At 36.6% G+C, this 20,157-nt stretch overlaps 1 protein-coding gene across 1 annotated transcript in view; it reads left to right on the forward strand.

Moving 5' to 3' along the window:
• Window positions 1-20,157, forward strand: part of LOC129726885 (A disintegrin and metalloproteinase with thrombospondin motifs 7) — a 97,281-nt gene that overhangs the window by 62,703 nt on the left and 14,421 nt on the right. The window lies entirely within an intron of this gene.

The raw sequence follows: 20,157 nt of genomic DNA on the forward strand, positions 1-20,157 counted from the left end.
TCAAAATTTAAAAATTGTCAAACCCCAACCATAACAAGCAACTTACCATATTATTGAAAATGGTTAATCCTTGTTGAAGCGCGAAATTCGATTGATCTGATTAGTCAACGTTTATTTACTAGAAAAAATGACTGACACGCAAGCAGCCGGGTTATCTTTTTGTAAAAGTATTCTACTTCAACCTTGCGGTCGTGGCTTTGCACACAACACTCCTGTTTTTTTTACAAAAACTACGAAAGTTTTCCTGAACAACGAAAGCGGCCATGGAGAAATCAGAAAAAAAGTTATATATTTTAAATTTATTTTTTTTTCGCAGGGTACATTTTTTTTTTTAAGGAACGAAGTTATTATTTACAACTTTGCCAGATACACTATGCCAATCAAATAAACCATCGGCAAAGATGTAGATAATTTTGCCCTTTCAAAAAAAAAAATATGCTTTCTAAAATAATAATTGAAAATAATTTTTTTTTCAAAAAATATTTTTTTTTTCAAATGATAACTTTTTTTTTTATTTCTATATGATCGGACTGGTTTCATTGTTTTGGTAATATTTCGTAGGTTTTATTATAAAATCAAGTTTTTAAAAAATGAGCCCTTTTGAATAATTAATTTTTAATCTTTCTTCTAACTTTTGAACGAATAATTTTTTGAGTGTAATTTTTTTGGAAAGGCCGAGTTATTATCTACAACTTTGTCGAAGACGTCACACCAATCAAACGGACCGGAGTGCTTTTTTTTTATTTTATACTCATTTTTCACAATATTATGAACCACCCTAATGAAACATAATGTATTCGATGCTAGTTATAGTGTATATCATTATACAAGCTATTTTGAGAGACTAGTGATCAATTTCAAAAGATAAATCCTAAACATTTTGAACTCCGCCTTCCACAATTGAAAAAAAACCCAGAAAACAAGTTTTTGCAGAACAAAATTTTTTTCAGATGACACCAATTCTCGACGTTTCATGCGTTTTTAAGTCATTTGGCATCAAAAAAAATTTTTTTGAAAACCGAAATTTCACGTAACCCCCCCCCCCCTTGGGTGATTTTTCGGTTTTCAAAAAAGCCAAACTTCAATCGCTTTGCGCCACCCCATTTTAAGTCCGATTGAGCTGAAATTTTGCACAGGGTATTTTTTCGAGCAGGTGAACATTTTGTATAGAGTTTTTTTTTTTTTGAAATTCGAGATGACCATTTTGGCTGGCACCCTGATAATTATATTAACCAAACCATAAGGAGTGGTTTTGGACCGAGCAATTCGGTAATCAAAGAATTACCCATGACTCAGCAAAAAGCAAAGCAAAGCCTTGGTGCTACATTCCGATTCGGAACTCGACCTTCTGTTTCTTATACACAGACTTCGCAGCCAACTGTTTAGTGTACAGGACAATTGCGGGGCTAGCGCTACGATCCTACTGACACTAACAGTAACTCCCGAGCCGAGACTCGAACCCACGACAACTGGCTTGTTAGGCCAGCATCGTACCTCGAGACCAACTGGGAGGGTACCCATGACTCAGCATTCAGTTTTTAATTTAAATTAATAAGAAAAGGTAGATGCGACGTATCGTGCTCCGCAGCTTTTTACCATTTCCTCATCGAGCAAGATCAAACTTTTACTAAATTGTACTGCCCAGGTAGCAAGTGAACTTTCAGGGCGGATAATGACATACCCTCTCCGTGCTGCTTAAGAATTATTTTTTTTCCTGTATGGACTTCCTCACTGCGACCAGAATCGTTGATCTATTGTGAGATATGCCCGGGTGTCTGCTGTATCCCGCACTTCTATTATTAGCAATATCGCTATTGGGAAGTGGCATGCTTATTATTATTATTTTTTATCAGTGCTTGTGTGTGATGTGCTACCCTTCCGTTTACACGCTTTCTGTTTTCCTATACCGGGGCTCGTTCCTTCTTCCAAATATCACCAATTATAATTCCCTGGAGAAGTTTCGTCGTGTGTCCTTCTGGCCAGTTTTATTGATAAGAGAGACTTATGTTTGTAAAGAGGAAGTCACACAAACGTATTGTAGATTTCAGCGTAAAGGAAGAGTAACTAGTGGAGAGCCTGAGAATAAACCCACGTTAAAGTCCTTTTTGACATCGAATGGCCTGATTCTACTAAGATTCGAACCCACGACCATTCGCTTGACCAAGCGGACTCTGTAACCTTGCGGCTACGCAGCTATAAAATATCACCGACTTATTATAAAATATAACCGACTGAAAATGTTCGTTTTATTTCTTCACCTATGAAAATGTTCGTTATCAATTATTTTGTGCAATAACTGCAATTTTATGTTACTGTAATTTTATTTTAACAATCAGCAAGTTGTCATTTCTAGTACGGAGTCCTCGATCATTCTGATAGTAAGTGTAATGTCACTCCCGCGACAATATTGTGCAGGCTTACTTTACATTACATGTTCAATTTTCACAATTTCCTTTATGACCATGTGAGGAGAAATAGAGAGATAGGTAAATCAGCGCTAACAGCTTCACAAATATAGATTTTCACCCTTTAACCCTCTAAATTGTGTGATTCCTAAATTCTTGCATTTGTATTTCTCGAGCAGGATTCCGAAGTTCCAGCTGGAAAATTCTTGGTATTTTTCAATGCAGGAATCAAAAAATTTTAAACTCTGGACCATAACGAAAATATCAAATCTCAAAACTTATTAATCAAACCATATCCGCTCAAAAACAGGGAATAGGGAAATACAGCATTTTGAAATCCCAACGCACATAGGAGTATTTCAGACAAAAACCTGGCCAAAATACGACAAGAAAAATTTAAGTGTTTCTCGTTCTATTGATCCTTTTTACATTTTCTGATACTTACTTCATTGTATGCGGGCCAGCTTGAAATTATCTGAGTTCTTCACTAACGACAGTAACTATCATAACCTTGGTGTTAGTAAGAGCCCATGAATAAGTCACAAATTGTTCTACGAAAAACATAGACTTCCACTCATCTTATTCTAACTTTAAAGTGATTCTTGAACGTAAATTTAATATGAGCAGTAAAAACGAAAGTATGTTAAGTAAATTTATGTCGGTAATGCAACACGCATAGGTTGAAAAAACTTCTTCAAAACGGGGTCTTGCCATACACGTGTCTTTCAGTTTCTTTTGATTAACAATTTTTTTACAAAAAAGGATTTTTGTTTGGGTTCCCAGCAAGTCCCAGCAAAAATTCACCCACCATTGGAAAGCTTATGTGTTACTGAGTAAGTACCAGAAAGAAAATCTGCCCCATGCTCACCCATTCGTGATTGCGATCAATGCGAAGTTGGAACGTCCAGATTTGATTTTTATTTTTTTTATTGAATGAGCGCATTCGTCATGCTTTCGGTTGTAAAAATTTGATTAGTTTCTTCAGATTTTGTGATAACGTGCCGAGAAATACCCTATTCGGGTTGATTGCGCAATGCTACGAACTTTCAAGTTATAAAAAGTTTCTGTTTCTGGAATAAAAACTTGGAAAAACCATCAAATGTTACCACAAAAGACAAAAACAATGATCGAGTGGTCCAAATCTTACAAAAAAAAACAAATGTCCTTCAAGAAGCACTCGATCTTAAGATATCAACGAAGTCGCCTCAAAAGTTAGTTTAAATAAAATTGACAGTTTCGAAATATGACAAAATTGGTATAGCTTAACCATAAAAGTGTAAAGTTGGTCTGAAGCTGCACATTCATTTCGTCTAAACAAAGGATTGATTGCAGTGATCGAAGCAAGAGGCGCAAAACGCAAATGCTAAGAGAAAATCCGGAGTGATTTGCGATAAGGGCGCAACTGGCAAAAGATAAACATTGAGAAATATCAGTTTGAAAATTTGGAAGTATATTTTCAAATCGTAATTTTCAAGAGAGTGACTAACATTAACATCAATACTAAAAATCGACGTAAAATAAACCTGTCTTAGAGTTTCCGAACAATACTACATTTTTTACTGTCGCCTGTTTACGAAATATTTCACAAATAAGCCCGTTGATTCGAAACAATGTAAAGGGCCTAGTTCCAAAGTATCTTTTGTGTTGGATAAACTGTTTTGTCGCCCTTCACTAAAAACTTGATTCAAATAATTTTATCGATTTATACAAAAGGAAGGATTCTTGTCATGAATTTTGTAAGTCTTTTCGAAACCAATGTTGTAATAAAACGATCTGTTTACATTTTGTTAGTTGCGCCCTAATCGCGAATCACTCCGTAAATGTACCATTGGATGAGTTTAGTTAAGCAGTTCCAATGACTCACTGATATACTGGGAGCACTGCGGTTTCCAACATATCCATATCAGACGATCCTTTTAAATCTAGCGATTTATATGACGCTTTAAAAGTATCAGAATCTATTATTGGCAAAAGGTATTCACCAGAACAAGCTCGTACCATATTTGTGCTTTTTCCGAGTTCCAGAGTAATAGCAGAGGAAAGTTGATATATCACTGCTAGGTGATTTAACTTAACGAAAACTTGTTGATAATTAGTTTTTATGTCTAAATATAAAGCTTAATAGAGATAAAACCACTTTAAGATACATTTGCTGTCTGAAAACTCATTTTTTCAATTTTGGCCAAGTTTTTGTTCTACGTACTCCTATGTGCAACGGTGGATCATAACGATACTTTGTTTTATGTCCAACGTTTCGGCCTTCGGGCTTGGCCTTCCTCAGGGGACCTGTAAATTTGAATATTTTTTTAAAATATACTTTACTTTTTTTTCAAATTTTAACGTTATTCTCCCCAAAACATTCATATAAAGTAGCACCGTATACGATCGGTTGGCATAGCTCTTAACAGATTCACCTTCAAGATTTCTATATCGAAACGTTAGAATTAGTTAGAGCTTTAAAACTACCTACAACTCCTTTACTACATTAAAAAGCACGATGCGTTGGAGGATTCAAATCGTTTTTTCTGCTTTTTACCACACCTTTGATTACATCAAGATGGACTCTGATTTTTTGTTTTTTTTTTTACATGAAACAATATTACTGTTGTTAATGAGTATATGGTGGGAGAGATACTCTATCGCGCTCACTCGAGACAGTTTTTGCAGCTCATTGGAGATGAAATTGGTTCTATTGACGAGGGTATATTGGAAAAGATGGTGGCCGGGATGGTGGCGTTGGTGCTGGGACATTACTTTGGTTCTGGTTATTTTTCGCAATCGCATGCAAGAATCCGGCTAAGATCAAATTTATTCTATCCAAATCTGGCCTCTAGTTTACAGTCTGAGAAGTGATTGATATGTGAAAACACGCAAGCTTTGGTAGTTGAGATACGGAAAGGGATATGTCCATTATTTTGGTTTGATTTGGTTTGATGTATTAAATTTGTAGATACCCTAAGGAAGGTCAAGTCCAAAGAGCAAAACATAAAACATGGTAGCGTTTTGAACCACCGTAAAGACTAAAAAAGCCGCATTTCTCTATGAATTATGCGAACTATTATACTATTGAAAATTGTCAAGACTTGTTGAAACGCTTATTTCGACCAATCAGAACTGAGTCACTTTCCCTAGTACAGTCAACAGAATATTACAGATAAACCGGGAGTATACTCCTTAGACGATACTCCTTTTCCTTTTCCGCTGGTTACCAACAAGAAATAGCTTTTTTTCGTACAATGTCTTGCGTCTTGCGAAACTGGGAAGGAGACAAAACTCAAAAAAAAGGTGAAGCCACTTACAAAAACGGTTTAGCCTGTCACAAAGATAAGTTCAACACACTACAGCATCTACGACATGCAAAATACATCTTCAAATATACCATAATAAATAGCCAAAATACCCGAACACTTCATTTTACTCAAAACATCGAAAAAAAATAATGAAAATTCATTATTTTTCGACCTTCCAGAGTGGGATCCCCCCTCAAGAAAATTTTAACTTTTCAGCTTTCTTTTTTCCATGATCAGACTACGATCAATGTTAAGTTAACATTTTGTAGTTTTCATTACAAACATGTTTCTTGTTTTTTTTTCCTTAAAAATTGTTCAAACACTGGATTTTTTCTATTGGAAGTATAAAACAACTATCATGAAATTGCTCATATTCTAAAGACCCCAGAACATGTAATTTAAATCAAAAACTCTAGAACCGTCGAGATAGTGTCATAATAACGCGATTGAGACTAGGACACACAAATTTGACGCATTCATATCTCCTGACATCTCTCCAAATTGCGTAATCTGTAAAGCCCCATTAACAGTAAATCATGTATTTAATGAATGTCGACAATTTTCATCTGCTAGAAATAAACAGTCAATAAGCAGTATTAAAGAGCCTAAACATGATGCAAATCAATCAAAAGATGTGTGAGATTTATGAAAAATAGTAATTTATACGATCTTATTTTAAATGTTATTTTTCTTTTGTTTTTAAAAACACTAGTTAATAAGGATATAATTGTTTATAAAGTTTATAAAGTTTATAAAGATTATAAAGATAAATTATAATTGCAACTAAAAATGTATATATACCAACGGCCCGATAACCTTGAAATGTGCTAGTGGCCGAACAAATAAACAAACAAAGAAACAAACAAAAACTCTAGATTTCTGTACTTCAGAATTCCTAAGAATTACAAAGTAAGTAGAACTAAAAAGCATAGGTCCAAAAATTTACATAAACTGCTCTCAAAATTTTTAGAATCCAAACATTTCAGTTACCTACCCAGAACCCAAGAATGTGGAATTCAAACAGACCATAATTTAAAAATAACCAAGTCTCTGAATCTAAGAACAAAAATCTTCAGGAATTCTAAATACGAGAGTTCACAATTCCAAACGTACAAGATGTCGAGAATAGACATCCAATAATATGAAAACCTAAAAATTGGAGCACTTGAGAATCCAAAATTCCAGAAATCTACATACCGAAATTCGAATCATAAAGCCTTTCATGTTTAATCTTTTGAAATCTTACAGATTCCAAGTATCCGATCTGTGGTTCCTGGAATCGGAGTACCAGAAGCCTGAAAATCGAAAGTTAAAAAAAATCAAAAGTTAAAATATAAGAATCCAAGAGTCAAATAACCTGAGAATCCTAATCTTTCCAAAATTCAAATCCTTTCCAAAAAACCTCATAAGTTGAGCCAAACAATCTATAAAAAAAAACAAAAGTTCAAGATTCCTGTACCCTCGAAAAAAGGGCAAGCATTGGCAATCTAAAAGCTAAAGAAAACTTGCTTCATTTTAAATACGGGAATATTGCCAGTTGCGAAGCAGTGCCAGATTCAAAGTATTTTGAAAGTTATTTATTTTAAAAATATTCGCTTTTCATGTACCTAAAAGTTTCCGAGAACGGTCATTCATGACCCAGAAAGATCAGAGTAAGCTTCGTAGTCGAACATACGATCGGCTGCTGAACTGGGAAGTATTTAGGGGATTCAACGTAAATTCTAGACTCTCGGATCGGGATATCGCCAAAATATATGGAGCTAACAATAGTGAGGAGGATATGTCTATAAGGAGACTACCGTTCTTTCCCTGCCTGTAAGCAACCCAACAAGACACTTAGGCAAAACCTAGTGTCTAAAACACGCGATGGAAAGCTATACGAGAAAGTTCTGACGAAATACAAAAACCAACCACAAAAGATAAAAAAATGGTCGCAGCGGTTCAAATCCTACAAAAAAAGTAGGAAAAATGCGACCAACTACGAGAGACTAATTCATTTATTCCGGATTCTTAATGGAGCACGCTTTAATTGAAAGTTCTAACAGATGGACAATCTGAGAACTCTTCAGGAATTTATTCATCGAAACAACTAATAATCTTTGTGTACAAGTGTCCTACGCATCCAAGAGTCTATCAATTCGAGAAACCAAAAATTCGATAAAATGAAAATCCAATAACCAGAAACCTAGGAATCTGAGCTTCCAAGAAATCAAATATTTAGGAATCTTTTAATTTGAAATAAGAACCCAAAAGTCTCAGAATCCAAGTAGACTAGTGAGGTGCAACAGAACTTTTGCAAAAAACTATCATAAAATTTGGTTTTGTTTCCAATCGGTACATGAACCTTTTTTCTACAAAACGTATTACCATAGTTTTTTCGAATTTTGTTTGTAGCATGAGAATTTCAGTTTAACCTCTAACCAATATGCATAAAAAAATTGAAAAATTTACTTTTTAATGTGCAAATATCACCATGTTGTTTTTAAACAACACTGTGACTTTATCGCAGAATAAAGTCGAAACAATTACTTTTGTTAACAGTAACCAGACCTTTTGATAGTATAATTACTGATAATTCAGACATTTTTACTAACCACTAACCTTATTTTAAAATTTATTTACAAAGACAGTCAGCACCAGTCGGGAATCTCGCCATGTTTTTTTTCGTTTCCCAGATTTTGAAATAAAAAACAAAACATTAAAATACAGCACTTCCAGCTGTGAAGTTTTCTTCGTTAGAGTTTAGAGAGCTGTTCTAATGAGTTATATTTCCAAAAAACACTAAGATACATAAATTTTGAAACGTTTTTAGTAGTGTTGTTTTAAAACAACATTGCGCATTTAGGGGTTAAAAAAATTCTAAAATGCGAACTTTTACTCCGCATGCGGGGCAGAAATATTCATCTACGGGGCAAAAGGTCGCAAGGTATGAACTGGGAATTTATTACTATTACTATTCTTTTGGTGTTTTGATGATATGCCCTAGAAATATACCTTCCGGAACAGATTCCACTGGGGCTTCTAGAGACCATAGAAACAACTAAATAACACAAGATTAAATACTATCCACTATGGGTATTTTCGGAACTGGGATGAAGCGATGAAGATCCGAAGACGGCCCCAGAGGTCATTTCAGATTCAAAAATGGGGACTTCCGGTTCCCGAAAAACAACTGTAATTTGTCAAATACCACCAAATGTGGGTAATTTCAGATTCGAATTGATGCTGAGGTCAGAAATCATCTCCAGACGCTATTTTTAATTGCTAAATGTTGAACTCCGGTTTGCGTAAAATAGTAAAAATTGACCAAATACCACTCTATATGAGTACTTTCGCAATCTAGATAATGTCCAGAAACATGAGAACAATCCTAAATGCCATTTCGATTTGTAAGATGGTGACTTCCGTTTTTTTCGGAAAGCAGCCTTAAATGGCCGAATCGGAATGATGTGCATAGACCAGAACTCAACTCTAGACGCGATTTTTGAATTCAAAATAGTGGTTTCCGGTTTCCAGAAAACATCCAAAATTGACCATTGACATTTCTCTGAACGTCATGCTGGTTGCGGAAATACCTATATTGGATGGAATTTTATCTTGTGTTTTTTTCATTGTTTCTATGACCACTATAAATCCCAGGGAAATTTGTTCCGGAAGAAACATCTTGGAAGCATATTACCACCACCATTAAAATGGTCAGTGAAAGTAATATTATGAGCTTTGAACCAATAATTGTAAGATTCTATTAAAAAATATCATGAAACCGTAAAATTCCTTAATTTCGGGGAACATCCGCGGAAAACTGAATTTCCTGGAATAAGGAAAATATCTTTAAAGAAACAAGTCTTCACTTTTATTTGTATCACTAGTTATTCTCGGGTAGTTTCTGTACAAAAACATCGTTATTGAACACATTTTTACTTACAGTAACAGGAACTTAGTGCGTACTTTTTCCCTACAATGAGTTTTATAACTGGCATGATTTTTATGACAAACACCAGAATATTTTCGACAAAACAAATTCACTCTACGAACCACAGTTGTACAAGAGTTTTTTAGGTTCTCTTGTTTTCGACTTTCTGTAGTTTCCGAATAGGTGAATCGTAGTTCCCAAAGTAAGAACATTAGATCAAAACAGCGCAAAACTCAACTTTCCTCATAACTTCGCACAATTTAAACGGGGTCTTATGTGTTCACATGTGTGATTAACTGACATTACAATGCATACAATGTTGCATTCAGTAACCAGGAAGTCCAAGAGCTTAAGGAAAACATATTTCAGTTCATGACAATACCGAATACTCAAGGTTTTTTACTGGATTGGGAGAGTTTTAAAAGTATGGTTCAGATACCTAAAATTGTACGACGAATAACAATATAACACAGAACAAATCGAACGTGCAATAATTTTTTACGGAATTCCAAGAGCTGCTGGTTATAATTGCTCTGTGAAACATTGATAGGAGAAACCAAGAGTGTTTTCTATTCCACATTAGCGAACGTCGTGTCATACTTCAATCATTCATTTTTTTGTGCCAATTATTCGAGCAATCAACACTAATTGTTATTTAATTGATTTCATTCGCTCAGCGGAGAGCAGGATGCTTTACTGAGTAACAAATCTAGCACTAAAATCCGTCTGCTAAATTGAGTAAACACGACACAGGGCGAACTCATCCAAAGCACGTCACCAACTAGAAAATATACTGCAGGATGCTTTTGGTTCTTTCTCTAGTATTTCTGACCTTGATCTTGACCCATGGCCCTCGATTTAACCAAGCTAAGCTGACAATTAATAAAAATTCCAGCTGCAGCGCCTTTCGCCTGACTCTGTAGCGCGCTTTAATAGTTAATCAGTTAACACCGTTGCACTGTTCGTCCGCAGTTACCCACTAGATAAATGTCTCGCTAATTCAAATTTATGATCAAGCAACCGTTTTCCACCAGAATCCGGCATAAATCCAGTCCCCCGGACGGAATGACATCACCCCGGTCGTCTGCAGCCGCTTCTGTCGCTTATTATCGGTTATCGGTGCAAGCCAATCTGCGCATTCAGGATTTCTTCCATCAGCGGATTAATTGTGGAAGCGCGAAAAATTACTCCCTTTTTGAATAATTGAATTAACGCTTCGCACCCGTCGCTCGGTCGGTTGGTGCAGTTTAGCGCGAAAAGTGATTGCCGTTATCGGTCCGTCCGGATCGTACTTGCGATTCACCTATCAACCATTTCAAGGTTTCTGTCACCTTTCATTCGCTGTTTTTAGTTCCAAAAGCTTGAAATAACTTAACCCGAATTTAGTTGTAATTTTTCAATTAGGCGGAATTATTGATCCATCATGACCCGTATTTCTCGTCCCAGCATTCGAAGTTTTCCACCACGAGCTCAATCATTTTCCGCCCAACAAAACATCACACATCATCAGCAGCGCGGAATAAAGCTATGTACCGAACCGGATCGGCCCTTGACAGATGACTACCGAGTCACGGTTTGACTTTTATTAACCAGTAGGGACTTCATGGAGCTTTCCGGCAGCGCCGGAGGGCAGACTAGTATGAAATAAAGTTGTAGCAATTATTTAAATATGAACGTCATTCCTTTCCCTATCGCCGGCAAGAGTGGACTAAAATCTGTTCGGTTCACCTCCTCAGAGTAGCACTCCGCCATATCCTTCGGTTGCCTCCTGTCCCGCCCGTATGGAGACGATAATTTACATCTAAACTATTTGTTTGCCGTTTACATTAGAGGCTGTTTGTTTCTGTCCCGCCAGCGAACGTCTCTTCCCAGGAACGGAACGTCGTTGATTAATTAATATTCCACTTTGTGGTGACATAAATTAAAACACATCACGCGCATTTCCGCCGCCCTTCCACCCGAGAGTCCGATCGCCCTGATTCATTAGAATATGGCAGGTACCCCCTCCGTAGTCCGTAGGAACATTCCACTGCATACGTAGAGTATGATGCGTTGTTTTTTTTTCTCCTATACCCGTTCACCAGAGACTTTGCGGAGACTTCTTAATTAAAGCACTTTACCTACAATAGACACTACAACGCGTCGTCGTCGTCGTCGTCGTCGTCGTCCCCGGCTAGGCCATACTGCTGTGTACAAACAACCGACAGCTGTTTGGCGGTGCGTGATCGGAGACAGTAAAACGGTTCAGATATGATCTGTTTTCAGCATCCGGGATGATTCAACGATGTGGGTTTGAAAATCGCATTTCGGTGTGGAATTTTCCAATCAGGGTACTGCGCATCAGCCCCAACATATAAATCTAATTAATTGTTCGAGCGCGGCGGATGGCCGATTGAAGCTCGTTCCAGAACGGAAAGGTGTTGACTTAAAGTTTAAGGAAATTATATTGATATCAAGTTTAATATCGTAGCTTCAGAAGTGAGGTTCAAATGGAAGGGTTTGCCTCTAAGTGTAAAATACACAGAATAGCAAATGAAATTTACCATGAATGTTTTTACAAATTAGCAGAAAAATATCAACTGCCAACACTTGCACAATACGAAGGCATGTAATACCATCAATCGTTCACGATTGTACTAGGTAATACTCCTGAATCGATTCCGGGGTTTCTTCGCTGCAACATTTACCCTTCTGAACGTTAATTACATGTTTCCACAGAATGAGACCCAACAAACACTGAAAAAGATGCAGTCCTACGTAAAAATCATGTATTCAGCAAAACGGATTGTCACATGAAATTTTGCATCCATGTTTGCAAAAATTTTCTTGTACTATCATAATTTATTAAATTTGAAAGGGGCCAATTTAACATGAAATTTTGAGCACATGATTTTAAAGCTTTTGAACTATACTTTCATAATTTCTGATCGAAATTTTAATGTATGACACGGTTCATGTTGAAATACGTCTCCAAAGTTGAATCTTTCAGAAATGAAAAAAAAAAGTTTTGCTGAATTAGTTCTTCTTCTTTCTTCGATGAATATTGAATGCAATTGCTTGCAATCCAGTATCGTTACATTTTGCATCATGGGGTTCTTGAAACAGCCCACCCCATAAGGGGCCATCATATACCACGTGGAAAAATTTTTAACGATTATTACACCCCCCAGGATACACATACACAGGATACAGCGAGAAACGAATGCCTGTATCTGGATTGATTAATGTTTTACTTGAACCTAAGTATAAAAATAGTTTGGTCTGAAGATATTTGTAGATTTTGAAGATATCTGTTAGCAAGTAAATGCATGTTTTAATAAGAATCGTCAAGAACCAAAGAAATATGAAAATATGAAAATACACTTTCTTTGATGAAATTGTTATTTACGTTATATCAAACGACATTGCAGAACATTGAAAAATTGTAGAACGAAACGAAATAAAATTTAAAATACATGTGATAGTGTTGATGTGTCACCGGTTGTGGCAGAAATCACAAAATGAATTCTGAATAAATGTTAGTAAATAAATTATTCATCACAAAACATCCCTCCTAATAAAAAAAATAAGAAAAATTGTAGAAAATCACTACTAAATGTTATATTGAAAAAAAAATGATTTTTAGTAGCAATCTGTAGTAAACTCCACAAAAGTCCATTTAAATAGGCAGATAGAAGCATAGCGTCTTCGACAAGGTTGTTTCTTATAAAATGTGCTACAACTTTGCAGAAGCAGAAATGGTGTAAGTAAAACTCGCTTCTCACTGTTTATTGGATTAATCACAAAGTTTCAATTTCTATAAAATGGAGAATAATTACTGGGTCAACATTGCTTTGCCCTTCGAGAATTACTGGATCAACATTGCTACGGCTCTAAAATTAGGTTTTTTGGGTCAAAATAACGTTTTTGCAGCTTTGGAAACAGTGTGCGACAGTGAGATTCTGTTCGGTAAACACACCGTCGATTTCTACATCCTTGGCAGGGATGTACACGCGATACTCTCTCGTGAAAAACTCGTAGCTAGCAATTGCGTTTTCTTGCTTCAAGCTACCCGACAACTCGTAGTTTGTTTGGCGTCACCTTCGTAGTCTATGTTACGGCCGAAAACCGTTTTCCCAGGTTTTTGTCGATTTGAATACAACGTAGGGACCTTTCGAGGCATCTGGGTGAGCTTCGGCCAGCTGAACCAGCACTATGGGCTAACCAGCGCTTGGCGGTGCAGGTATTTTTTTTCGGCAGCGGAACGGTTTACATAATACTGCACTGGTACCGAAAGCACAAACCACATGCATACCGTCTGCACACAATGCACAGTCTTCTAAGGGGGAAACCGGCGCTCAGCGGCGCAGGAAATTTGCTCCAGCTGCTGGATAGCTTTTTTTTATCACAGCACCGGTATCGACAACACAAACCACACGTGTACCATCTGTTTTTTTTTTGTTTTTTGTTTTTTTTTTTTTTGTGATTGAGTATATAGCGGAGAGAATCTCGTTTGCTTCTTATCGCAACGGAAGCAGAGAAGCGAATATTGCTGAATATATTGAAATATGAAAAATCCTACTAAAGCTATTATGCTTTGTGTGCATACAATTGAGAACTTATTATATTACTTACTTACTTACTTTACTTTGTTGGCTAACCGGTCTCGGGCCGGTAAATTCGTTCACCGGTCTAGGGCCGAACGAATTAGAGATGTCCAGCTTCTTCTGTCATGGGCAGCCGTTCTCCAGTCTCCCCGTACACCAGCAGATCGTGCATCTTCTTCCACCGCGCACATCCACCGCATGCGAGGCCTACCACGGAGTAGACGGCCTCTTCCTGGTTCTCTACTGAAGATAGTTTTGGCGGCTCTCTCGTCAGGCATCCTGGCTACAGAACTTATTATATAAACTTTCTAAAACTGAACGAGCAATTGATTTCAAACCTACAGAATCTGCCGCAGGCCACGTAGAAAATATGCGAAGTTTTCCTTATTTTGGGCTTCAGAAGCATCAAATGTAAGCACAGTTACGATAGTGTGCCTGAGAGCCCAACTTGTGTCCTTCGAAAATCTATGAAAAAAGTTTGTGAAAAATTTGCGTTTTTGTAGAAAGAAATGATGAAAACAAATTCATTTGTTCGCGAGTTTTGAAAATTTGGGTGGCTTGTTAACGGAATTCTTTCCATAGCAATTTGGTCCAAAATACACTGAGGAAACGCACAATTATTCATTTGGTCACATTGTCGAGCTATTTTTGTAGTTCTAAAATATATAAGATTCTCCTCAGTTCACGTAGTTTTAAGTAGTAATTAGTAGTCATTAAGGCCGCAAATCGTTACCTCTTTCAGAAATGAAAAAAAAATAGTTTCACAGAATATGTTGTTCTTCCCTTCTTCGATGGATACTAGGATGGGGCAAAGCGATCGGTTCTCTAGAACTAACTTTTTTTGGTTCCTTTTGGGGCCCAAAATAATCCTAAACTTATCGGAAGTCGATTGGTTTTGTCTTCGCCTGACGCATTGCATTTTAAATTTGTATGAAATTTGTTTTTCGGCCCCGTTATGTTCTCTGCGATTGGGCCTTTATCTTATTAATATTAATTAAAATAAAAAAAGTTTAGTATGTTGAAATAATTGCTGAAAATCATTTTTTGGTAGAGTGCACCGGCGTCAGTAGGATTTCTGTCAGAAGTAACCTGTCGTATCGAGTTTTTACACTTAGCTGGACTAAGCAATCAAATTTAGGTCAAAATTCAGAGCGCAGGTAGGATCTACAACACGTTGCAGAGGTTAATTATAATAGAAATCTGATTGACGGCGGTGTTGGCAAAAAACATGATTTTTCAGCAATTGGTTCGACATACTTAACTTTGAAAAGCTATAGAGTTTTTCATGGACATCGTAGTTCCTCGGTGACTTCGGCGAAGTTGTAGAGCATCAAAAACCTACTTTTCGAAGTCTTAAAACATTTGGTTTAGCTTATTTTGCGCTTCGATGGAATGAAAAATGCAAAATAGTAGGTTTTTCCATAAAAATCTTACAAATTTGAATTGCGTTGCGCCAAGCGGAGACAAATTCTATCGACTCCCGATAAATTTGGGATTGTTTTGAGTTTTATTTTTTCCATATAACGACGCTCCACTCTAAGGGAACATGACGTAGCTTTAGAAGTAGAATACTTCTCTCAGGAAGTTCGGCTACATAGGGATGTGAAATGAAAATCTAAACCCGAAAAAAGTGAAAAATATGTCCAATTTCAAATGCTAATTAATCGGTTAGTATTCGATGGATTTCCATCGTTCTTGCAGCAATAGATTGGAAAATCTTTTAATATGCTTCCCAAAAGAAGATAATTGTAATTTTATTATTCACACTATTGTACTATCGCAAATAGTCAAGCCTTGTCAAAACGAAAAATTCGACTTCTGATTGGTCGTTATATGATTGCTTCCCAAGCACGGTCGACAGAATCATATACCTTGCAATTTAAAACATGCTATTTGGCCTATATAAAAGCCTGTTTCAGCCGAAGCCGCTCATAATAGTTCTAGACAGCGACAACAGCAGTCGTCCTCTCTTAGCAGCAGCACTAGCAGTGCAGTGGATACCAGCGATGGCGGAAAGCGGCCACAGCTGTGGCGTAGCAATGCATAGCGCACTAGTTGCAGCGGATTCCAGCAACGATAGCAGCTGGGCCAGCTCATGCAGGGACAGTGGATGCCAATGGCAGCGTATAGCGGCCACAACTGTGGCATGGCTATGGATAGCGCACTAGTCGCAGCGGATCTCAGCATCGATAGCGGCTGATGCAGTGAGGCACTTCAGTGAATGCAGTCTCTGTGCGATAGTATAGGCACTAGTAATTGCATTCAATGAAAAGTTGACTCACTTTGACTTTTGACAACACGTGAGCCGTCTAGTTTTGAGTGTTAAATCAGCTTTTTACTGTTTATTTTATCACAAGGAATACCGATACCAAATTAAACAACAAATTGTCCTTTTCAGGATGAAATAAAAACCTGATGATTATAGCGTTAATGTTTTCTCTTGAGGTAATTTACATTTTTAAATTTGTAAAAGTTATAAATTTTACTTTATTTCCGTGTCTCAGAACGTACTGAATTATCTTTTCCTTCAGTCATGAGCACATCCGAAAAAATTTCATCTCAAAATTTAAAAATTGTCAAGCCCCAACCATGACAAGCAACTTACAATATTATTGAAAATGGTCAATCCTTGTTGAAGCGCAAAATTCGATTGATCTGATTAGTCAACGTTTATTTACTAGAAAAAAATTACTGACACGCAAGCAGCCGGGTTATCTTTCTTGTAAAAGTATTCTACTTCAACCTTGCGGACGTGGCTTTGCACACAACCCTCCTGTTATTTAGGTTTTTTTTACCCCCCCTCTCCTCCAACGTAGCATTTCGCACAAAGTCAGACCCCCCTCTAGGCAATTTCGTAGCTTTATAAGAACCCCCCCATGGCATTTTTTTTGCTTTTTGAATAGTCCCTAATGGATACTAAATGCGATTGCTTGCAATCCAGTATCTTTAATTTTTACATCATAAGGCTCTTGAAACAGTACTCCCCTTAACAAAAAATGTCATCGACAGCGAGATACTTCTCGGTAAACACACCGTCGATTTCTACATCCTTGGCAGGGACGTACATGTAATTGTCTCTCGTTAGGAGCTCGTAGCTAGCAATTGCACTTGCTTGCTACAAGCTACTCGACTAGTCACAGTTTGTTCGGCCTCACCGTCGTAATCCAGACTACGGCGGAGAATTTGCTCCGGCTGCTGGGTAGCTTTTTTATCATAGCACCGCTATCTAAAACACAAACCACACGCGTTTCTTTGCACACAAAGCAGTTTTTTTATTCAAATATGTATTTTTATATGTAAGCAAATATTGTTGAATATGTTGGAATATAAAAAATCCTTCTGAAGCTGTTATGGTATGTTTGCATACAATTAGGAACCTATTTTGTTAGCTTTATAATATTGGAAGAGTAATTGATTTTAACCCTACAGAGTCTGCCGCAACCACGTAGAAAATATGCGAAGTTTTCCTAATTTTGGCCTTTAAAAGCATCAAATGTGAGCACGTATAAGCACAGTTTCTGATAATGTGCCTGAGAGCCCTACTTGTGTATTTCGAAAATCAATGAAAAAAGTTTACGGAAAATTAGCGATTTTGCTAATCCATAGGTAACAGTTTAAAAAACAGTGGACATTGTTTTGTTTTATTTAGTTTTTTGTCAGCTCAAAGTGACAGTGATGTAACAACTTTGGGTGGGCGAATATTTTTGATGTCTATGAATTAAAGGTAGGAATTCTAAGGGGCAATGAAACAGACAGTATCTTACGCACCTTATTTTATGCCTGTTGACGGTCAATGCAGGCTTGAACTATGAATGAGCAAATAAATATTTCGACGTCCATACTTCTCTGAAAAAGCTTCAAATGAAGTTTTAACACAAGTTGCGACCACTAGAGCAAGTTTTTTAATAATTCAAAAAAAAACTCAACAATCTGTCTGCTTAATGAACTTGCGTGTTAACGGAAAAAAGCCGTTGTTAAAAATAGAAATTTAGTTCGAAAAAAAAAAATACTGTCTGCTTAATGAATCTGAGAGAAATAAAATCCACAAAAGAGTTTACACTGGAGAAAAGAAAAAAATCCTTTTATAAGTCATAGAACCATAATAAAATAAGTACTTTTTTGACCAAAAAAAACTCAGAAGAGTATTTCCAACCAACATAGAATAACGATTTTATTCGGTCTTTTTTATTTAGCTAAAACTTACACAGATGTTTTTATGGGCTGAAGATGTCTTTTCACGCTTGATTTTGCATAAAACGTCAGGATCTGGTGTTATTTGGAATTTTTTTAACAAAAACGATTTTCTAAGACTAAAAGAAAATCGAGCTGGAAAAGTCTCCCGGACATTTGGCACTAAAATTCAATTTTGAAAGTTTCATGAAGCTATGCTTGCTTTTTTTTTAAATTTTGCATGGGTAAAATTTTTCAGGAAGACGACATTTTGAAATCCTCCTGTTCGTGAATTACTATCCGTCTTCGCTTCCGCTTTTGACATTAAAAACAATAATCAGTTTGTTTCGAATATTGTTCAATCTTTTTTTATTGTTTTAATACTTTTTCATGAATTCGAATCATCAAATCATCATCAATCAATCATCATCAAATTTCTCTATATCACAAAAATAAAATCCAAATTGAATAAATCGCCGCTTTTTTACTTTTCTTTTTCCCGGTCTTCCTATTCTGCCGGTACCCGGATAACTGTCCCATAATTGAAAACAACATGTTGAGAAAACGGCGATTTAATATTATCCGTGAATTTTCGGAGTTCCAGCAATTACATCCAGAACCAATGACCATAACAGTTTCATGGCACCACAAGTTTATCGTTGAGAACAAAAAAACATGGATGGAATTGGTTTTGCGTTGCAGAACTTGGAAAAAAAAACAAAATGGGACAAAATATGCGGGTACATTTCAAAAGTACTTGCATATTTTGTCCCATCACATATAAATTCAACCAGCAACCGGCAGTATCATTGGCAACGTAGATTGTACTATAGAAAAACAACATTAGTCTAGTTAATTAAATAACATACTTCTATATGCCTAAAATTATCGGATATACACTAATCTGGAGCAAAATTATATGTTTGCAGTTTGTTCCACCATGCAGTGGGACTGTAATGCGGGTACTTTCAATATGGGACAAAAACAACTTGGTATTTTTTCCATTTTTTTCCATACAAAAGTATCAATTTTAATTTTTTTACAGAAAATATGATAACAATTAAGTCGATTCCCGATGATAACTCAAAAGTGACCAAAATCAGTATGGGACAGTTATGCGGGTACCGGCAGTATGTCAACAGTAATTTTTTATTGCCATTTTTCTTACTTCCCGGGATCAATTTTCCCTGAACTTTTGGAAGCTGATCGTCACAAAATGGACCCTCTAGCTTCCCCTGGTTACGATTTTTTCACTACTATTCAAAGTGAGATCTCTTAAGCATTGAACAAAATATGTATTTTTACTGAGCGCTCTGATCTGAGTGTAACCGACAGTCAAGATCAACCACCATAATTGAGAGGACAATTTTTTACCCCAGTTCCATTTGAAAGCAAAAAAAAATCCATCGCCATTTCCACTCCAACACCAATCTCTTTCCCGTCAGATATGTCAATCGAATTTATCTTTTTCCTTGCCCTCCCCGTTTTCCCTACCCCACACCTCAGGTACTCAACAACTCCGCAGCAACCGACCGTGTAATAATGTAATACAAGTTTTGATTTATTCACTACTAGCGGACATAAATCTCCCGCAATTCCGACTCGCACGTAACGAACGACATCCGTCGCGCCGCGCCACTTACGTGTGCACGGCTGGCTGTGAATCGGCGTGTAATTGAGCGCAACATAAAGGTTTCATTACGATTCCAATGACAAATTGACGATAGTAATAATTAGCTTTATTGTTTATTAGTTTACTGCCACGATATGGCGGCATTCAATCATCAAACGAA

The sequence above is a fragment of the Wyeomyia smithii genome, chromosome 3, assembly GCF_029784165.1.
Source record: "Wyeomyia smithii strain HCP4-BCI-WySm-NY-G18 chromosome 3, ASM2978416v1, whole genome shotgun sequence".
In the NCBI taxonomy this organism is placed as follows: Eukaryota; Metazoa; Arthropoda; class Insecta; order Diptera; family Culicidae; genus Wyeomyia; species Wyeomyia smithii.